This window comes from Microcaecilia unicolor, chromosome 2 (assembly GCF_901765095.1).
Source record: "Microcaecilia unicolor chromosome 2, aMicUni1.1, whole genome shotgun sequence".
NCBI lineage: Eukaryota > Metazoa > Chordata > Amphibia > Gymnophiona > Siphonopidae > Microcaecilia > Microcaecilia unicolor.
Window position 1 is genome coordinate 612,519,353 of NC_044032.1, and position 22,722 is coordinate 612,542,074.

General features: G+C 43.2%; 1 protein-coding gene across 1 annotated transcript in view; it reads right to left on the bottom strand.

Moving 5' to 3' along the window:
- TRIM2 (tripartite motif containing 2) overlaps positions 1–21,814 on the bottom strand; it is a 248,119-nt gene extending 226,305 nt beyond the window's left edge. Inside the window, exon 1 of the mRNA XM_030191628.1 lies at positions 21,459–21,814. The gene's annotated coding sequence lies outside the window, so the exon portion shown is untranslated. The remainder of the gene's footprint in view (positions 1–21,458) is intronic.
- Between the last annotated feature and the right edge of the window lie 908 nt (positions 21,815–22,722).

Sequence of the window (22,722 nt, forward strand, 5' to 3'; positions counted from 1 at the left end):
GTGCGTCAATGTTTTTTTTGTCTGTACTGCCGGGGGCTTATCCGGAGGTAAACGGCAGTTACCACCAGATAAGCATGGGAGCCCTTGGCTCCCCCTGGAAATGGCCACACAGAAAATGTTTCACTTACTGCATGGCCATTTCCGTTATCGGTCTGAAAATGTCCTTTTACTGGGCAGCAGTAATAGGGGGCCTCAGCGTGCGGCAAACCCACGCACCGATGCCACCACAGGGTCCCTTTTACCACCACTTGGCCACTTGATATAATCCTCACTATACCACATCCTCTGACAAAATATTTCACAGCTTAATTATGCACCGTGTGAAAAGAGCATTTGTATAATTTGTTCTCAATCTGCTAGTCATTACTTTCATGGAGAGTTCTGCTCGAGAGGTTAAATATCCATTCCATCCCATTTATGAGTTTTAGAAATTCCTTTTCTCTGGGTTGTAGAGTCCTAAGCTGTTTAGCCTTCTTTCGTAACTGAAGTATTCTGTCCATCTGCCAGAACTTTCAAAAAACAGGAAAAGTGAGAGCAGTGCTGGATAGCCATTTTCATGCGAAGAAAAACTGAAATGAATGTCCCTGTTTCACTGGTAGCTAAGTTAGGGTCCCTTTTACTAAGCTGTGGCAAGTGCTAGCATGTGCTTACCACAGCTTAAAATGGCTTACCATGGGATGTGCTCAGGCATCCTGTAGCAAGTTCCAAATCAGCGCATATTAAAAAATATTTTTTTAATTTTTGTTAGCGGGGGTATGTCAGGGGGTGGAAAGCGGATGTTCCTGCGCTATTTAGTACAGCTACATTGCCACAGGATTAGCGTGCGAGTCCTTACCAGCTACAAAATAGGTATCAAATGCACACATACTCATTTTTTAAATGCCTGCGCGCTAATGCCAACATTGGCGTTCAACCATTAATACAAAAATTGGAAAAGCAGGCATTTTACTGCTGCATTAAAAATGGCTTTAATATGTGGGAAAACCCCATACAAGGACATGCTAAAGCCACTTTTTACCACACTTAGGGGGCCGATGCACTAAAGTCCCTGGAAGCAACCGTCCACTATCTCCACCCCGGTAAAAATTACCAAGGTGGAAATAGCAGGCGAGTCACTAAACAAACTGCATGCAAATGAGCTGCACGTTGTAAGTAGTATACTACGCCATATTTTATATTGTTATTTGAATATTTTTACTGCTGTAATCACCTGTTGCTCATGTTTGATCTATTCTTACTGTACACCACCTTGAGTGAATTCCTTCAAAAAGGCAGTAAATAAATCCTAATAAATAAATAAATAAATAAATAAATAAAATGTAGGAAATTAGCCAAACATTTTTAAAACCCTGCTAAGCTAACTGCTTTCCCTACATTCCCTGGCAACGAATTAGAGAGTTTAATTACATGTTGAGTGAAGAAATATGTTGTCCAATTTGTTTTAAATGTACTGTTTAGTTAGTAGCTTCATTGCATGCCCCCTAGTCCTAGTATCTTTGGAAAGAGTAAGCAAGCGATTCATGTCTACCCGTTCCACTCCACTCATTATTTTATAGACCTCTATCATATCTCCCCTCAGTGTGTCTCTTCTCCAAGCTGAAGAGCCCTAGCCACTTTAGCTTTTTGCCCATAGGGAAGTCATCCCATCTCCTTTATCATTTTTATCACCCTTCTCTGTACCTTTTTTAATTACGCTATATCTTTTTTTGAGATGCAGTGACCAGAATTGCACACATTATTCGAGGTGCAGTCGCACAATGGAGTGACACAAAGGCATTACAACATTCTTATTTTTGTTCTCCATTCCTTTCCCAATAACTTCTAGCATTCTATTTGCTTTCTTAGCTGCTGTTGCACACTTTGCAGAGGATTTCAACGTATCATCAACAATGACACCTAGATCTTTGTCCTGGGAAGTGACTCCTAATGTGGAAACTTTCAATATGGAGCTATAGGTTTGGGTTCCTCTTTCCCCACATGCATCACTTTGCACTTGCTCACATTAAACGTCACCTGCCATCTGGATGTCCAGTCGCGCGGTCTCCCAATCTAGTAAGGTCCTCTTGCAATTTTTCTCAATCCTCCTTGAATAACTTTGTGTCATCAGCAAAATTAATGTCCTCACTTGCTATGCTCATCTCTAGAACATTTATAAATATTTTTAAAAAGCAGCAGTCTCAGCTCATACCCCTGACAAACCCCACTATCTACCCTTCTACATTAAGAATACTGACCAGTTAACCCTACTCTCTGTTTTCTATCTTTTAACCTGTTTTGAATCCACACTAAGACGTTACCTTCTATCCCATGACTTTCTAATTTCCTCAGATACACAATATCGACCGGCTCACCTTTATCCACACATTTATTCATCCCTTCAAAAAATATGTAGTAGATTGGTGAGGCAAGATTTCCCTTGACTAAATCCTGACATGCTCATGGCCATGAGTCTGTAAATATAGGATTAGCATGCTTGTAATGTGATTCAATCATCATTAAGACATTTTTAAAATGAGATTTAAATTATCAGATTTCAATCTGAAAAATCCAGTTTTAAAACGTTGATTTTTCTCCTTATTAAGGGGGTCTTTTACTAAAGATAGCACGTTATCTGCACCAGGGCCATTAGGAATAAAACGGATTCTTTTGCAGATAAGACAAGCTGATCTTTAGTAAAAGACTCCCCAAAAGAGGCTTAGGTTTAAGGAACAATAATAATGTATTTTGCAGGCCAGAACCAGGATAGCCCCAAATTCCTCAGTGTATATTGCTTATTAATGGCCTAGTTGCTGCTATGGCCTCTAAATGGATGAATCCTTTCTTGTGAAGTACTTATAGATAACATACAACCAAAGGTCTTCCTACTATACCTTCCCACAACCCGAATTCCACATCCACAAAACTGGCAGAACTGTACAGACATTGTGATCCCTAATATCCCTAATAACCCCACCTCCTTATCAGGACCAGTATGCTCCAGCACATATCAGGTTGCACATACTACTACTACTACTACAAATCATTTCTATAGAGCTACAAGTCGTACACAGCGCTTCACAATTGAACATGAAGAAAAGACAGTCCCTGCTCAAAAGAGTTTACAATCTAAATCAGGACAGACAGACAGGACAAATAAGGGATACGGGTAGGACAGACAGAAGGACACATAGGGAAAGGGACTATTGAAGAGAGGAAGACAAGATAAAGGTTACAAGCCAAGTGACAAGTTAGGAGTCAAAAGTAGCATCAAACAAGTAGGTCTTTAGCCCGGATTTGAAGGCGGTCAGGGATGGAGCTTGACTTAATGGCTCAGGAAGTCTATTTCAGGCATAAGGCGCAGCGAGAGTTCAGGAATGTTTTTTCTCAGGTCCACACATTTATTTTATTTATTTATTTATTTATTGGGATTTATTAACCGCTTTTATGAAGAGATTCACCCATGGCGGTGTACAGCAGGTACAGTTTAACATAAAACTTAACAATTTGTTAACAGCATAACAATAATAAAATGACCAAATTATAAACATAAATACAATAAATGAGGTGAACTTGAAAACAGTAAACTGAAACCTACTAACAGGACTACCCATGAGATCGTATCAAAAATATAAACATTAACAGCACTGAAATGCAAATAAGAGATATTATTTATTTATTTTGCTGCATTTGTATCCCACATTTTCCCACCTCTTTGCAGGCTCAATGTGGCTTACATTATGCCGCAATGAGCCCTGAAAAAGACAGATACAAATCAAGGTAAGGTATACACAAAAAGTAGCACATATGAGTTATCTTGTTGGGCAGACTGGATGGACCGTGTAGGTCTTTTTCTGCCGTCATCTACTATGTATGTTACTATGTAATGACATTTGTCATTAACGGAATGAGAGGAGCAGAGTATTGTTACAATTAAAGGTACATGAAATATCAAGAAAATTAGAGGTAGAGAAATAGCTAATACATATCAGGTATGCAAAATGTAGGCTAAAGTATAGCATTAAATAATAACCAAATAAAGTAACCAAATTAAGGAGATATAATATGATGTCGGCACATTACTAATGAAACATCTAATAAGCATACATTAGAACAGTCAAATAACATAGATATGATGCTAAAGCTTTTCTACAATACAGATTACCATACAGCTGAGGGACCAAATGCAGATATTTAGATGGGGACAAGATCGGTGGTACAGAGTCACCTGGGATAAATAGATGGGTGGCTAAACTCACGGCAAGTTCTTTGTACAGTTAATCAAGATATATGGAATTGATCTAAGTTACAGTGTGTGTAGCAAACTAGTCCAGGTGCAGAATGAGAGGGAGATGCTCAAAAGGTCCCTGGAAAGGAATGCTCCCGGATTCTATAAACGGCACCTAGAATTGTGTGCTCAAGATGCGCATGCAAATGAATTGAGTACTGCGCCAATTAACACCAATTGAATAATAATTGGTACTCATTCAAATGTGTGAACGCATCTGGCTGTGCGCTGTTCTTTAAGGTGTGGTGCCTAAGTCGACTCGTGCACAACTCCAAGGGGCGTGGCCAGGGGGTATTCCAAAAAGTTGTGTGCAGAATTATAGAATATAGCCTTATCACGCCTAACTTGAGTGCCACCATTTACACCTCGTTAAAGCAGGTGTAAGTCTGGCGCCTAAAGTTAGATGTGAGAATCGGTGCCAAGCACAATACTATAAAGGATGCACACCCTTTACAGAATTGCGCTGAATGTAACCTGAACGTAACTCGCCTTGAGCTACTACTGAGGAAGGTGTGAGAAAGGCCAAATTCAAAAATAAATAAATACAAATTCTAAGATATAAAGCTGGAATCTGTAGTACAATTAACTACTAAGCAGCACCCAATTGAAATAATTTTTGCAGCTCGTTGATGTGGATTTAATCACCAAGACTTCAGCTCAGCCATTTCTAGTGGATCTGTGTCTGCATATCAGATACAAAATTTGAATCAAGCTAGCGTGAAGCTGATGGGAAAAAAAATGTACAACTGCAAAGGTATTAAATACAAGACCTCCTACGCATCCATCCAGTCCTTTTTTGGGCAGCCAGCTTTGGAACGCTCTGCCAAGATCCATCCGAACAATCAACGACCATCTACCATTCATAAAAATGTTGAAGACCCATCTCTTCAAGAAAGCTTACCCTAACAACCCAACTTAACTTTTTAAGCCCACCCACATGATTCCTGCCCCGACCATTATTATACCTTTGACCATGTCTCACAATCTCCTTAAACTCATTCCTCAAACTCTTCCTCTCCATCCTTCCTACTCCTTACCCCTCCCAATCTCTTCTCCTTTTGCTCATCCTATCTTTGATTACCTCTCCATGCTCAATTTACATATCCTCAAAACCCCACTACTACTATGTTTACTACAACTTGTAACATTCTCCTTCAAGACTTTGTAATTCTATTTACTATGTAAGCCGCATTGAACCTGCTATGTGTGGGAAAGCGCAAGGTACAAATGTAATTAATAATAATACATTTTTATGACAGCGTTTCATTCTGTGATAAACTTTCAAATCATGAATGTATTACAGTGGTACTTTTCCAGCTCGTAAAGCAGAGGGTAGAGAGACCTACTACTCACAAATTATGCTGCCCATTCCTACAGTGAACAAGGGACTGCTTTGGCATCTCATAAATATAAAAGAGATGCTCTTGCACAGAGCCACAGTCCATGCCAAAAATGAATTCTCCATCTGAGCGGAAACAGATCCGTGAGTGACCAGACTTTTTCTCTCCCACCTGTTTCCATTAAGCAGGGAAGAAATGAGGAAGAGTGTGTTTCATTTACATTTACTGCTCTTTAATTGTGACCTGGGGGGGGGGGGGGGGGGGGGTAGTAAGGATTTATCAATTTAAAAAAATTATGAAAGCAAACATAATAAAGTTAAGATGATGTCATCTCTCTCAATGGGTCCTACTTTCAAAGGCATTTTCTCCTAGACAAAGCAGAGGCAAACGCCTCTGGAATACAAAGCAAGGCCTAAAACGTGAGCACAGATAATTAAACTGGCAACAAACCCATGCTCATAAATTCCTGGTGGCAGGAGGTGCTTATAAAACAGACAGTCAACCCCTTACCCTGTGGAAAAAGGGGCTAAGTCAGAGATTCTGCAATCTTCAAGGTAGTGAAAACCAACCAAATGTCTGGCAGGCTGGAGGTAGCCTCGCTAAATCTAAGACTGATAAAATGCTTACAGTGTATTTTATGATTAGAGTTGCACTTTAAGTACAATGTAACTAAATGCTGATTTTTGGATGCAATGCATTCTTAATGAACACTGAAAACTGGATACAATGTTCCTGAATACACTGTAATTGTATACAGTATTCAAATACAATGCAGAAATTTATTTATTATGATTTATTTACCACCTTTCTGAAGGAATTCACTTAAGGCAGTGTACAGTAAAAATAAATCAAACGTGATCAATAGACAATTACAGCAGTACAAATATTCAAATAACAATACAAAGTATGGCACAGTATACTACTTACAATGTGAACACAATATGTAATAGAACATTTTAACTGATAGTGTAGGGTATAAGGAAAGACGGAACATACAGATAGCTAAGAGAGTAAGAGGAGTTAGAAAACAAGGTGACAAATTAAAGAAAGTTGCACATTATCTCAGCTAGGGTAAGCGTGGATAAACATGTATTACAAAATGCTTAAAGCTGGACCATACACTGTAAAATGAATGATGGCCACTGTGGAAAATAATTTTCATATTCTCATTGTACCTTGTCATATTGTAACCTTATTTATTGTAATTCAAACATGATTATCATATGGACTATATATTCAATCATCACTTTGTAAAAAAACATATTTTTAATGAAGTCTATTTTGAAAAACAAAATGTTGAAACTAATCAGGCCCAGGATTGTAGCTACCATTCAGAGAGTCTACCAAAATGCCCAGGGTCACTTAAAGGTAGGGGCCGCCTACAGCTGAACCTTTCATTCGCTTCCTTGTCTGGGTCCTCTCACTCATCCCCCGGGCTTCCAAAGGTTGCAGCAGAGAATGCTGAAAGCTGCCCCTCTCTGACCAGCAGGGCCTTTCCTCTGCCAGGTCGAACCCACAGGAAGTTGCATCAGAGGCAGGACCCGGCAGAGGAAAGGCCAAGCCAGTCAGAGAGGGGCAGCTTTCAGCACTCTCTGCCACAGCCTTTGGCTGACTGGGAAATGAGTGAGTGTGCCGGACCCGAGAGAGAGAGACCCTGGAAGGAAGTTGGGGGGGGGGGGATAAGCAGAGGAAGAGAGAGAGAAAGAGACATACACATATATATACCCTGGACAAGGGATGGACAGGAAAGACAGAAAGACACCCTGGACCAGGAAGAAGGGAGGGGGAGAGCAAGAATTAGAGACCCTAGATCAAGAAGGAAGGGGGAGAGAGAGACACCATGGAGCAAAGAGAGAGGGAGGGAAAGAGACACCCTGAACCAAGGAAGGGGAGAGGGAGAGGACAGAGGGATCCTGGATCAAGGGGGGAGGGGGAGAGAGAGATCCTGAATCAAGGGGAAGGGGAGAGAGATCCTAGATTAAGGAGGAAGGGGGGAGACACAAAAGAGACACACCCCCTGGACCAAGGAGGAAGGAAGAGAGAGAAGAGACACTGGACCATGAAAGGAGAATGTCAGGGAAGAAAGTTGCAGGAGGAAAGGAAGAGAGAGAAGAGAAAGTGGACATGGGGAGAGAGAGATGGAGACACCCTCATCCTCCCCGTCTCATCTGCCCGCAACCTCGGAGTCATCTTCGACTCCTCCCTCTCTTTCTCTGCGCATATCCAGCAGATAGCCATGACCTGTCGCTTCTTCCTCTATAACATTAGCAAAATTCGCCCTTTTCTCTCTGAGCACACCACCCGAACTCTCATCCACTCTCTCATTACCTCTCGCCTTGACTACTGCAACCTACTCCTCACTGGCCTCCCACTTAGCCATCTATCCCCCCTTCAGTCCATTCAGAACTCTGCTGCATGTCTTATCTTCCGCCTGGACCGATATACTCATATCACCCCTCTCCCCAAGTCACTTCACTGGCTTCCGATTAGGTACCGCATACAGTTCAAGCTTCTCCTACTAACCTACAAATGCACTCGATCTGCAGCCCCTCCCTACCTCTCTACCCTCATCTCCCCCTACGTTCCTACCCATAACCTCCGCTCTCAAGACAAATCCCTCCTTTCAGTACCCTTATCCACCACCGCCAACTCCAGGCTCCGCCCTTTCTGCCTCGCCTCACCCCATGCTTGGAATAAACTCCCTGAGTCTATTCGCCAGGCCCCCTCCCTGCCCATTTCCAAATCCTTGCTCAAAGCCCACCTCTTCAATGTCGCCTTCAGCACCTAACCACCTACCTCTATTCAGGAAATCTAGACTGCCCCAACTTGACATTTCGTCCTTTAGATTGTAAGCTCCTTTGAGCAGGGACTGTCCTTCTTTGCTAAATTGTACAGCGCTGCGTAACCCTAGTAGCGCTCTAGAAATGTTAAGTAGTAGTAGTAGATGTTGGGTATGGAGGGAGCATAAACAAAAAGGGTTGATGCAGGATACAAGGTGAGAAAGAGCAACACAGTGGGGATATCCTGGACAGAGAAAGACAGGAAGACAGAAGAGATAGTGAACGTGGGGAAAGGATAGGGACAGGGACACAGAGGGAAGACGAAAGGAAGGCTGGCCCTTTGGGAAATGGTGCTTCTACATTGCCTGAACCTAGCACTTAGCCAACCACAACCACATCCACGAGGACTGGAATTGCACCTTCAGCCTATCTTCAGGTAAGCACAGGACTTCAGAATCACACAAATCCTTACGCAGCTTCTCCAGGTCCTTTCCAAACAGCAACTGGCCCCGAAAAGGGAGCCTCACCGGGCAAGACTTGGAAGCTATAGCCCCAGCCCAATTCCTCAACCAGAGCCAGTGTCCCACCGAAACTGCCAACACCATTTGCTTGGCGCAGAATCAAATCCCCGTCTCATCTGCCCGCAACCTCGGAGTCATCTTTGACTCCTCTCTCTCCTTCTCTGCGCATATCCAGCAAATAGCCAAGACCTGTCGCTTCTTCCTCTTTAACATCAGCAAAATTCGCCCTTTCCTCTCTGAACACACCACCCGAACTCTCGTCCACGCTCTCATTACCTCTCGCCTGGACTACTGCAACTTACTCCTCACCGGCCTCCCACTTAGCCATCTATCCCCCCTTCAATCTGTTCAGAACTCTGCTGCACGTCTCATATTCCGCCAGAACCGATATACTCATATCACCCCTCTCCTCAGGTCACTTCACTGGCTTCCGATCAGATACCGCATTCAATTCAAGCTTCTCCTTCTTACCTACAAATGCACTCAGTCTGCTGCCCCTCACTATCTTTCTACCCTCATCTCCCCTTATGTTCCCGCCCGTAACCTACGTTCACAGGATAAATCCCTCCTCTCAGTACCCTTATCCACCACCGCCAACTCCAGGCTCCGCTCATTCTGCCTCGCCTCACTCTATGCTTGGAACAACCTTCCTGAACCCTTACGCCAAGCCCCCTCCCTGCCCGTCTTCAAGTCTTTGCTTAAAGCCCACCTCTTCAATGCTGCGTTCGGCACCTAACCCTTACCGTTCGGTGAATCCAGACTGCCCCAATTTGACTGCCCCTATCGGACCGACCGTTCACTTGTCTATTAGATGTAAGCTCTTTGAGCAGGGACTGTCTCTCTTTGTTAAATTGTACAGCGCTGTGTAACCCTGGTAGCGCTCTAGAAATGTTAAGTAGTAGTAGTAGTAGTAAACTGTCAGCCACGTAAGACAACCTCACCCAAGGCTGGAGAAGAGGTCTGGGAGTCTGGCTCCATAAGCTGCTGCGGCCACGACAGGGATACTCTAGTCGCGTAGGAGGCACAGACTGATGCTTGAAGGCTAAGAGCAGCCACCTGAAAGGCAAGCTTCAAGGCCATCTTGATCTTGGGAACGTGCACATCCTTCAAAGCTGTACCACCCTCCACAAGGATAGAAGTCTTTTTGGTGACAGCCATAATCAGGGCATCAACCCTGTGCTGACTAAACCTCTTCAGCTCCACTGACAGAATGAGAAGAAAAAGGTTGTCTCTGACAGCGGAGAAGAGAGTTTGGGGGGAACCACCTCCCTCTCTAAAAAAGATCCAGCTTGTGCCTCTTTGCCCCAAAACAGCCGAAGCCCCGCCCCTGACAGCGAGGAAGAATCTTCCGACTCAGATGGGAAATCAGGAGAGAGCAGTGGAGAAGAAATGACTGTGGAATCCAAAATGGCCACGGTCTCGCTATGCAACTGCACTCCAGTGGTACAGCCCGCCAAAATGTCCACGCCTGATTCACACTCCTTGTTCAAGTCAGCATCCACCTCTGGAGCCAAAAAAGGATGTCCCCGTGCCCCCTCCAAAGTTGCACTCAATGTCACTTCCCAGACGCTGTTCTCCAGCTCCCACATAGGAACAGCATTTTACATGCTCCGCCGCCATGCGCCCTGAACAGAAGGAACCCCCACAGCGGTACTCACACTTCTGCGGCTGCCATTGGGAACACCAGGCCAGAGGCACAGAGATTCCCCTCAGCAACAGTGCAAATACAGCCGCGAGCTTCTTTTTATTTTGGTTTTTTTTCCTCAACTCAAGAGGCAGAAGAAGGGTGAAAGCAACTTAGGTGTCAAGAGGGAAAAGGGGGCGGGACCTCCTGGACCAACAGATTTACACTCTAGCATGAGGCTACTCAACCCCAAGCTTGGCCTAAGAAGGATCAGAGCCCACCAACCCAGGCAAGCTGTACAGGCACGACTAACCAACCTGCTGGAGATAGAGAATACTGGCTCGAGCTGGATGTACAAGGCTACATATAGCACAGCTTAAGAGTGATCTCTATCTCCACCTGCTGGTTGATGAGGGCCATAACCCAGTTGTCTGGCCTGATCCTTGGTGACGTAATGGAGGGTAATAGGGTAATAGATGATTTATAGTAGTAGTAGTAGTAGTAAAAGATGCCTGGAATACCCTTCCAGGTGAGGTGGTGGGGACAAAAACAGTGATGGAATTCAAGAATGTATGGGATAAACACAGAGGATTCCTATAGGAAAAGGATGCATAACCTAAATTACATTCACACTTTCAGGACATAATAACCCGTATGAAGTGGCAGATACTGTTTATTTGTTTAAATAATGTATTTATCTTCCCTCCCCTTCTGCCTTCAATTGTAATTGTTTTCATTAGTTCATTGTAAGCCGCTTTGGGGCTGCTTTACATGGCAAAAAGCGGGGTATAAATGATCTAAAATAAATAAATAATAAATAATACAGCTCTAGCTGCCTTGTTGGGTAGACTGGATGGACCATACAGGTCTTTTTCTGTTGTTATTTACGATATGGAGTCTTTTATTAAAGATTAGCTCATGTTATCTCCCAGAGGAGATAATTCCTATGGGCCCCGCTGCAGATAACACATTAGTCTTTAGTAAAAAGACCCCTTATATTACTTTCTTTCTTTTCTTTTTTTTATTTTAATTACAAGCAATAAAATAACTTGCCAGAAATACAGAGAAAGTAATACACAAGAATTATTTCAATCAGGTAATTCTATACTCTTCCTTAGACCACAAAATAGGGAGCGTGAAACAAGACAAGGAGATCAATTAAACAACAGCAAACAGAAAAAACGTATTAACCTGATTATCCCCAATTATTATTTATCTGAATCATTATTCCACATTGATCGTCTGGTTGGCTTCTTCAAACCCAAAACGGTGTATATTCAATTTATTTTGTTGGAAACATACTTATTGTCCAATATTAGTAGAAATAATATACCTCATTTCATTTTTTCTCTTTTAAAACCAGAAATTATTTAACAATGTGAACACTTGAGTCTCTAATCCAATTCCCACTGATTAAGGTAATCCCAGTTTCACAGGCTTCACTCCTTTTGAATTAATATTACTAAGTAATAATTTATATTACTAAGAGGAATCATTACAAAGGAAAATAACAAAATTTTCAGGAAATATTTCTGAGGAAATCTTTAGGAGTCATACCCGGAACCATGGTGCTCATTTTCGAAAGACAAAAATGTCTAAAAAGTGGTGTAAAGCAGCATTTGAATGTTTTTCTCACAAAAACGTCCAAATCAGTATTTTCAAAACCTGTTTTGCAGACGTTTATCTATGCAATTCATCTGCAGTTCATCCAAATAACAAGTGGGTATGTCAGGGACAAGGTTAGTGCATTCCTAACATTTGGACATTTTACAGCCATAATGGAAAAAAACCCGAAAATGTCTAGGGCAGAAACTTCAATGTTTTGGTCTAGAACTGTTTTTAAAACGAATAAGGCACAAAAAGGTGCCCTAAATGACCAGACGACCACTGGAGGGATTCAGGGATGACCCCCCCCCCCTTACTCCCCCAGTGGTCACTGACCTCCTACCACCCAGGGTTGCCAGCTGGGAAAAATTTTCCCAGCCCCAAACGAGCCGTAAACCCGCCCAAAAACCGCCCGTAGCCAATCCCTGTCTCCCGCGTCGCCGAACCCCGCCCCCGCGTCACAAACCCCGCCTCCCACATCACTAGTCCCACCCCTACGTCATCCCTGATGTCAACCCCGCCCCTGAAAGGCTTCTATTGGTCCAATTTGGACCAATAGAAGCCCCAGAAAAGCTTCTATTGGACCGAATTGGACCAATAGAAGCCCCGGAAAAAAAACGCCGAACTCACACAGCGGCGACGGGAAAACCGCCCAAAAAACCGCATCCCAAGGCCGGCGAACTTTTCCCGCTGCCGCTGGCGAAAACCCGCCCAATTGGGCGGTAAAACCTCCCACCTGGCAACTTTGCTACCATCCTCAAAAATGTGAATAAAAATATTACATACCAGCCTCTATGATAGCTTCAGATGTTATAGCCAGGTCTATTAGAGCAGCATGCAGATCCCTGAGTAGCCTAATGGTTGTCTCAGTGCAAAGGCTCATATCTCTCCCTACCTGTTACACTTGTGGTGGAAACTGTGAGCCCGCCCAAACTCACAGGAAATCTACTGTACCTACACATAGGTGTCCCCTTCACCCATAAGGGCTATTGTAGTGGTGTACAGTTGGGGGCAGTGGGTTTTTGGAGGGCTCAACAGACAAGATAAGGGAGCATGTGTACCTGGGACTTTTTATGTGAAGTCCACTGCAGTGCCCCTTATTAGATTGTAAGCTCTTTGAGCAGGGACTGTCTTTCTTCTATGTTTGTGCAGCGCTGCGTATGCCTTGTAGCGCTATAGAAATGCTAAATAGTAGTAGTAGGGTGCCTCACTACTCTCCTGGGATGTTTGAGTGGCCAGTCCACTAAGAATGCTGGCTCCTCCTACATCCTAATGGCTTGATTTTGTGTGTTTTTCACTTGGGACATGTTTTTATCAAAAAGAGACCAAAAAGATAAACGCTCACAGCACAAAAACATCTAGCAAATAGCCATTTTCAAAAAAAAAAAAAACAAAAGAAAAGATGCTTTGGTGTTTTGAAAATGGCTATATTCTCCACTTGAATTTTGGATGTTTTGAGCAAAAACATCCAAAGTCGGACTTAGATGTCATCAGTGGCGTACCAAGGGGGGGCAGTGGGGGCGGTCCGCCCCGGGTGCACGCTGCGCGCCTGTTGGCTCCGAGTCCGCTCGTTCCCTCCCTGCTGCTCCCTCTGCGCGGAACAGGTTACTTCCTGTTCTGGAGCAGAGGGAGCAGCAGCCAGGGAACGAGCGGACTCGGAGCCAACAGGTGCGCGGCACCCCCCAAAAGGTAAAAATGCACCCGGGGGGGGGGGGGGCGCATCGGCGATCCGCTCCGGGTGTCAGCCAGCCTAGGAACGCCACTGGACGTCATATCAAAAATGCCCCTCTATGAGTTCTATAAGTATCATATTCCAAAAATGTTATATTAACATTAATCAACAGTAAAACAACTATTCCTAATAGTTACAGTCTCCAATCTACAATGCAAGTTATATGGAAGCAGCATAGAGGCTTGTGAGAGAATAATAATTTCCTCTGCATTCGGAGACAGCGCATTATTCTACAGGATCATTTTTGCAGTCACTGCCTAGTGTCCTCCAGGCTTAGCAAAAGGCTCAAACTGGCCCAGCTACTTTTATTTTATTTACAGTCACAAATATTTTAAATGGACCGCAGATAGGCCCAAAAAGGTTTTCACATGCCAACCCCCCCCCCAAATCAAAATGTACAAAAGGTTATATATTTTCATTTTCTAATAACAGTATAGCACAACACATTATGACCATATTTAAAGATCCAGCAAAAAAAAGTGCATGAATCCCCCCTCAAATCATTGACTTGTCATATTTGAAATGACACATTTTTTGTCCAAGAGGTATTCATTTCTTGAATGTTCTGCAAAGAAGAAAAATAGACAGCAAAACATTTCGTGCACTACAGCATAATGTGACTTTTGCTGAAAGGGCTATGGGGCCTGTTTACAGAGAGGGGGGTCATTTAGTAACAGTGTGAGTTAATGCCATTATCATGTATTATCTGCCTGAGGGTTCACTACATAAAGTGGACCCTGTGGTAGACAATGTGCAATAACTGTTAGTAAATGACTCCCTAAAGGTTTTCACCCATTTTATTTCTACCTGGGAAATGCTCTGTAAAAAGCGTCCTCAATTTGCAGAAGGGAGAGCAAAGAGCAATGGGCTAGGAGCCGCAGAAACAAAGGTTTGAATCCTACTTCTTCCACTCACAACTCCCTCTGATCTTGGTTGTTTCTTTGCCTCCTCTAACCTCACCCACTCAGACTGTAAGCTCTTGGAGACAGGGACTTTTCACCAATGTACAGATCAGGCAAAAGTTCTTTCACACAAGTTACTGCTTTTGTAAGAGCATAAGAAGCTCCAAACTAAATCATACCAAAGGTCCGTCTATCGCAGTATCTTGTATCTAACAGTGGCCAAACAAACCTTGCAGCAGTGGCATACCAAGGATGAGGCAGTGGGAGTGGTCCACCCTGAGTTGATGGACCTCATCAAACAGCAATCATGGGGCTGCTGCAGTCACCATGCCAGTCACCTGACTCCTCTGACATCACTTCCTGTTCTGAATTGCACCGGGGGGGGGGGGGGGGGGGTAAGAATGATCTGCCTGGGTGTCAAAGACCCTAGGTACGCCAGGATTCTAAAAAGCAGCAAGATTCCATGCTACTTACCCTTAGGGATAAGCAGTGGCTTTCCCCAGCTCTACCTTCAGGAATTTGTGCAAACCTTTTTTTTAAACCCAGCTATGCTAACCATTTTTACCACATTCTCTGGTAATGAGTTACAAAACCAAACTGTGCATTGGGTGGAAAAAAAAATATTTTTCTAATTGTTTTAAATGTACCACCTCCCAGCAGGTAAGCAATCCCATTCCCTTGCCCATATAACCCCTCCCCCCATAAGACCAGAATCTTTCCTTTCCTTCCCCACTCCACCCCTCTCCACTCCCCATTTCCTACTACTACTACTATTTAGCATTTCTATAGCGCTACAAGGCGTACGCAGCGCTGCACAAACATAAAAGAAAGACAGTCCCTGCTCAAAGAGCTTACAATCTAATAGACAAAAAATAAATAAAGTAAGCAAATCAAATCAATTAATGTGAACGGGAAGGAAGAGAGGAGGGTAGGTGGAGGCGAGTGGTTACAAGTCCAACAGTTAAAGAATGAAGAGAGTATGAGGCCTCAGCACCTGCATGTCCCCACCCCGCTCTGTAACAGGAAGTCTGCATTGGAGTGAGCAGAGACACAACAAGCCTTCAGGATACGCAAGTGTTGAGGCCCGCACTCACATCTTTTTTTAACTGCCACCCTTACTGCTAAGTGTGGCTCACTTTTCTTTTCCTGACTTATCCTTACTGTAGGTGAAAAAAAAATTCTGGACCACAGGGTCAGACAGGGGATGCTGGACTATGAGGGGGAAATGGAGTCGGAGATGCTAAACTGCCAGGGCAGAGAGAAAGGGAGGGAGGAGACACTGAACTATAGCAGAAAAAAAAAGGCGATGCTGGACTGTGGGGAGAGGAAAACAGGAGAAGATATGGGACCAAAAGGAGGATTGACGGAGAGATTCTGGAGTGGACTACAGGAGGAAAATAGGGAGAAGGATGATAATGACTGCAAGGGAGGCAGAGAGAAGGAGAAGACAGCGGAGATGTTGGACAAGGGGGAGGGAGGTCTGGAAGATGCTCAATTATGAGGGGAAGAAAGGGAGCAGGGAGATGCTGGAATGAGAGAAGAAAGAAAACAGAGGACAGGGGGAGATATTGGGCTGGAGGAGAATAGAAAGCAAGAAAGAGAGAGAAATGCTGGACTAGAAGAGGAATGGAGAGAGAAAGAAGGAGAAATGCTGGATTAGAAGAGGAATGGAGAGAGAAAGAGGGAGAAATGCTGGACTAGAAGAGGAATGGAGAGAGAAAGAGGGAGAAATGCTGGACTAGAAGAGGAATGGAGAGAGAAAGAGGGAGAAATGCTGGATTAGAAGAGGAATGGAGAAAGAAAGCGGGAGAAATGCTGGATTACAAGAGGAATGGAGAGAGAACAAGGTGGAGAGACCAATGTGGGGTGGATTTTGCAAGGATGGAAATAAGAATTGGGAGGCGGTAAAAGGGGCTAGTCAGAGACTGGGAAAGGATCAGAGACAGAAGAAAGTGACTGGGGGGGGGATGACCAACAGGGAAGGCTTAGCTGTGGATAGCAAAAGGATGAGAGTAGGTGTGAGCTGGGGTGGGATGAGTACAGAGTGTGGAAATGTGGTAATTGGGAGAGGGTGAAAGAAAGAAAATAATTTAATAGACTGGGAAAGGAGTGAGGGCAAGACAGAGAATTAAAGTGAGAAAACTGGCTAGGAAGGAGGTGAGAGGAGAGGAAAGCTGATAGGTAGGTAAAAAGAATGTGACTAAGGACTAGAAATGAGAAAGAGGGTGAACTGTGAGTGGGTACAGAGGCAGAAAAGAAAGAACTGGAGGAAATAGCTGAAAAGATCAGCATCAGAGACAGATTGGGGTAGGGGGGGAATGGAAGAAGACAGGAAAGAAGAGAAATACATTTCTGTTTCTATTTCTCCAGTGTTGGCACTGCTTGCACTGTCCGACTTCTTGGGCTTTTAGTTCAAATTTTTGCCTTCATTTCTATTACCAATTTGTGCTTCATGTTCCGTATCTGCTGAGGGTCTGTCTGTGTTTTGCGTGTGTGATCAAAGAGTGGTTTTCTGCTAGCATGTAGCTTCTGTGTAGAGATCTATAGCAGCCCCACTCATTTTTTTTCTCAGTAGGTGGTGCGAGGGTGTTTCAGGGCCCTGTGTATTATTTGCAATGTGGCCTTTTCACAGATAAGGTTGTTGCTGTTTAAGGCCTGGAAGTTAGTACTGATATGGTACGGCAAGGTTCTGAATCTCCTTTTGCAGGGTTTTGTGTTATTCCTGTGTCTGACAGGGGAGGAATTGAATTGTTTCCATCCGTGTGCATGAGGTTTAAAATTGGTAAGAGCTTGAACAAATTAATTTATACTATATAAAGTGTCATGCATCTGTTTACTTAGAAATCCATTTTTAAGTGGATGCAAAGGCATTATTTGTCAGTAAGAATTAAGGACCCTGTTTACTAAGGTGCACTCTATTCCTATGGGTGTCTCTAGCGTTAGCGCGTGCTAATTTCTATGTGTACTAAAAACGTTAGCACGCCTATAGCTTGGCTTCTTAAACAGGGCCATTAGTATATATATCGCCTGCCTATCATAAATGTAAGCAAGTTACAAAGACATGCATAATAAAAACAAATACAATTCTACCGTAACATCAAAATTAATTTATTAAGAATATAACTAGCATGACTCCGACATGTATGCCTAGTGCCCACTCCAATCCCCATGTTAACGTTGAGTCCCTCTAAAAAAAAAAAAAAAATCAGTTCTGGTTAGGCCACTGGCTATTTTATTTATTTATTGGGATTTATTAACCGCTTTTATGAAGAGATTCACCCAAGGCGGTGTACAGCAGGTACAGTTTAATATAAAACTTAATTTGTTAACAGCATAACAATAGTAAAATGACCAAATTATAAACAAATACAATAAATGAGGTGAACTTGAAAACAGTAAATTGAAACCTACTAATAGGACTACCATGAGATAGTATCAAAAATATAAACATTAGCACTGAAATGCAAATAAGAGATATTATTTATTTATTTTGCTGCATTTGTATCCCACATTTTCCCACCTCTTTGCAGGCTCAATGTGGCTTACATTATGCCGCAATGAGCCCTGAAAAAGACAGATACAAATCAAGGTAAGGTATACACAAAAAGTAGCACATATGAGTTATCTTGTTGGGCAGACTGGATGGACCATGTAGGTCTTTTTCTGCTGTCATCTACTATGTATGTTACTATGTAATGACATTTGTCATTAACGGAATGAGAGGAACAGAGTATTGTTACAATTAAAGGTACATGAAATATCAAGAAAATTAGAGGTACAGAAATAGCTAATACATATCAGGTATGCAAAATGTAGGATAAAGTATAGCGTTAAATAATAACCAAATAAAGTAACCAAATTAAGGAGATATAATATGATGTCGGCACATTACTAATGAAACATCTAATAAGCATACATTAGAACAGTCAAATAACATAGATATGATGCTAAAGCTTTTCTACAATACAGATTACCATACAGCTGAGGGACCAAATGCAGATATTTAGATGGGGACAAGATCGGTGGTACAGAGTCACCTGGGATAAATAGATGGGTGGCTAAACTCACGGCAAGTTCTTTGTACAGTTAATCAAGATATATGGAATTGATCTAAGTTACAGTGTGTGTAGCAAACTAGTCCAGGTGCAGAATGAGAGGGAGATGCTCAAAAGGTCCCTGGAAAGGAATGCCTTGTATTTCCAACTTGGTAACAATTACCGAGTTGGAAATATCAAGTGATTCATAAAGCAAATAGCATGCAAAAACACTGAGCAGCTCGGTAGGAGGGAAAGCCTATCAACCAGCTGAGCATGTGCAGAACAGCCAATCGCTACGCATGGCTGCTCTGCGCATGCTCAGAGCGGCGCCTGCTACGGATTTCATACATGCATACAAGTTGCATGTATGAAAGCCGTGTGCAGCGCTTTATTTTCAAACATCAGCGGCACAAGCAGGGACAGGAGCAGCACAGCAGTGGTCCTTCTGCGCAGGATGTCACAGGAGCCCGCAGAAGAAAGAGGAGCAGGGCGGCCGACGGCTCCATTTTTTTAAAATAAAAAAAGGTTGATTTTATGGGAAGCTTAAACCTGGGGAGGTGCTGACAGACCAGCAAGGGCTGCAGTTGATACGGACATATCAACACGAGAATTGGCTGTGCTGTGTGGAGCTGCAAGATAGAGCCCAGCTTCACAAAAGTGAAGAACGCTGCTTACAGATGTTCCAGACCTCCTGGTAAATGTTGCTTGTTAAAGGTAAGCAGACCTTGATGTGCATCGCTCATAAACAGCTGAACATTCCACGGAATGCACATCTAAATACTAATCAGCTCGTTTGCATGCGATTCCTGTTGGCTACCACTGCAGACAGAAAACAGCCCGCAGAACCCCTTTGGGCATTGCCTGTTGAATGCCATGGTCGGTAAATGGTCAAAAACACACAATGCCAGCCTGGTTCATTTTTGTGCATCTGCTCCTGAGGGTATAGTCAGTCACCCTACATATTAAAGGCTAGGATTTCACCTGCTTCCAGAAATAAAAGTAGCCACGAGTTATATGTAGCCCCTCTGGAAGAAAATTCCAGAGCGTGGGGGCTACTCCTGAGAAGGCTTGCTGGAAGGTATCACATTGTATAATTTGGATGAGGGGAGAGATAGTGTTGATCCTTGAGAGGACCTTAGAGGTCTGAAAGATGTGTAAAGGGCTAACTTTTTCTTTAAGTACTCTGGCCCATTTTGTCTGAGGGCCTTGAAAATCAAACAGAGTTTTCAATTTAGCCAGTGTAGTTTTGTTTTTGCAGGATGGGTGTGATGTACGTTGTACGTTTGGGAAGCTTGCCAGGTGCCCTTGTCCTGGATTGGCCGCTGTCGTGGACATGATGCTGGGCTCGATGGACCCTTGGTCTTTTCCCAGTATGGAAAAGATAGACCTTCTATCAATCGTGCTGCAGTATTCTGAATTAGTTGAAGCTGATGCAAACTCTTGTTGGTTTGACCAGTGTTCAGGGCACTAGAGTAATATAGTCTTGATGTTATCATGGAATGGACCACTGTGGTCAGACTAGTCTTTTCAATATATGGAGAGGGATTTCATAGCTGTCATAGGTGACAGTGACATTTTATGTCAATGCTTCTGTTTTTCTATATGTTGCTAATAATTCATATTTTAGGGGATACACGGAAAGGAGAAGTTAATTCACTAAAGACCCTTTTCAAGCAGGAAGAAAAGGTCTTTTTCTATCTTTTTGATTTGGGCAGATGGAAAATATTTACCAGTCACAATCACAAACAAGTTAATTAGATTGTGTTGCCTGCCCATCAGTTACTAACAGTCAAGTACATCCATCCCTTTTTTTTTTTTTTTTTGGATGTTCCCTTATTAACACTAACCATTTGTTGAGACATTCTGCTGAGATGATTCCTGAACTGAAAAGCTTAGAACACCAACCTACTGTGTACCGTTACAGGGACAAAGGGGAATCTTTCCCCTCCCACTCACTAGTAGATTAGAGAACAAACTGTCCATTTTAAGCCACAGTAATTCCTCTCCTCAATCCCCATGAGTAGGAAATTCATTGAGTCCGTTGCATTGTAATTTTAATTCATTTCTGATTGGCCTGGGGGCACTGCAAGATTAGTTTAAACCCTCAATTATGTTGGAAAATTATTTGCACGGCTTATTTTCATTTGTAGCTATTTATTTATTTGATTGATTGGCATTTATATCCCACATCATCCCAGGTATGCTCGGATTCAACGTCGCTTACATCCAGCATACAACAATGAAAGAAAAATAAGAATGTTCAATTACATACAAGACATATGAACGGAATGTTTGTCTGCACAGTCAACACTAACCTACAAGAAAACCTCCCATCTTTTCGCTAGACTGAAACCCAAGTGGTCTATTCAAGCAAATGAAGATGCTACGCCTTTAAAATATTTCCATTTTAGCCTTTCTAAACATACGCAGCGCTGTACACATACACCCCCGCCTCCTTATTCAAAACCAACATTATTTCACTTTCTTTCAAAGCCGCCCACAGGCAGTGCACCACGACTGCCAGCCTCAGACAGTCCAAAATCATCAGAACGCTTTGTGACGTCATAATCATCCTAACAAGTGAACACAAAGGTCAGCCATAGACGGCGTCGTGCGAGCTCTTGTCGTTCATTGGTTTCTTATTCTTACTTACCTCTTGCCCATTGTTGGAGCTTGGTTGGGTGTGACAGGCGTTGTGCTCTGCTGTTCTTCACATGATATCTCTGCAGCTCAGCACACCGTGAAACTACCAATGTCTCCCGGCCTGCTCGGGTTGTAATGGTTGCAATGCATTAGCGTGTAGCGTCTAAATAGAATCCTGGCTTACGCCAAGCAGGCATCTTCAGCAATTTGAAAACACACACACACTGGAAAGAAGGGGGCGGGAAGAGAGCAGTTCCAATCAAACAGCCGCAGCCCTCGCGGCGGACACAGATAAAAGAGCTCTGATCAAGTATTCGGCCTGGCTAGCCCAGGGTTTGCGTGCGCTTGTATTCAGAAAAGCGTTTCGGCTAATGTCCTTGGCTCCGTACACTGCCTCTAACGTTCATACGTACGTCAGAGAGAGCAGGGGCTGACGCTTCCCAGCGAAGGAGTGCGAACAGCGGGAGCCCCCTGTGGAAATAAAGGCTTCTAGTAACCAGAGTCTTCTCGCCACATGCCAAAAAAGGAAACTTTGGGTAAAACGGGGAACGCAGAGTTCCCTATTGGAAGGTTCTTGTGGCTTTATGCTTTGGTCTTTATAGTGCTGTGTCAATCAGTCCAGTGGGAGAGGGAGGTTAAATCGAAAAAGAAAGGAACTGGCGGGATAAGAATTAAACTTGGGTTTGAACCAGATCAATAAATTATTTATTTATTTATTGCATTTGTATCCCACATTTTCCCACCTTTTTGCAGGCTCAATGTGGCTTACAATGTATCGTTCTTGGTGGTAATAGATTAAAATTAGTGTTTACTTTTAAGTTTTCGTATTTACTGCTAGTGCTGTTATTAATACATATCAATTAGATACAGAACTAGGGTTACCATATGGCTCCACCCTATACAGAACCCCTAAACCTTCTATTCTGCCAGACATCCGTGGGGCCAAATATTGTTATACACTTTATTGCTAAAATAATAACAGTTGTGATTGTACATAAGTACATAAGTACATAAGTAATGCCATACTGGGAAAAGACCAAGGGTCCATCGAGCCCAGCATCCTGTCCACGACAGCGGCCAATCCAGGCCAAGGGCACCTGGCAAGCTTCCCAAACGTACAAACATTCTATACATGTTATTCCTGGAATTTTGGATTTTTCCAAGTCCGTTTAGTAGCGGTTTATGGACTTGTCCTTTAGGAAACCGTCCAACCCCTTTTTAAACTCTGCTAAGCTAACCGCCTTCACCACTTTCTCCGGCAACGAATTCCAGAG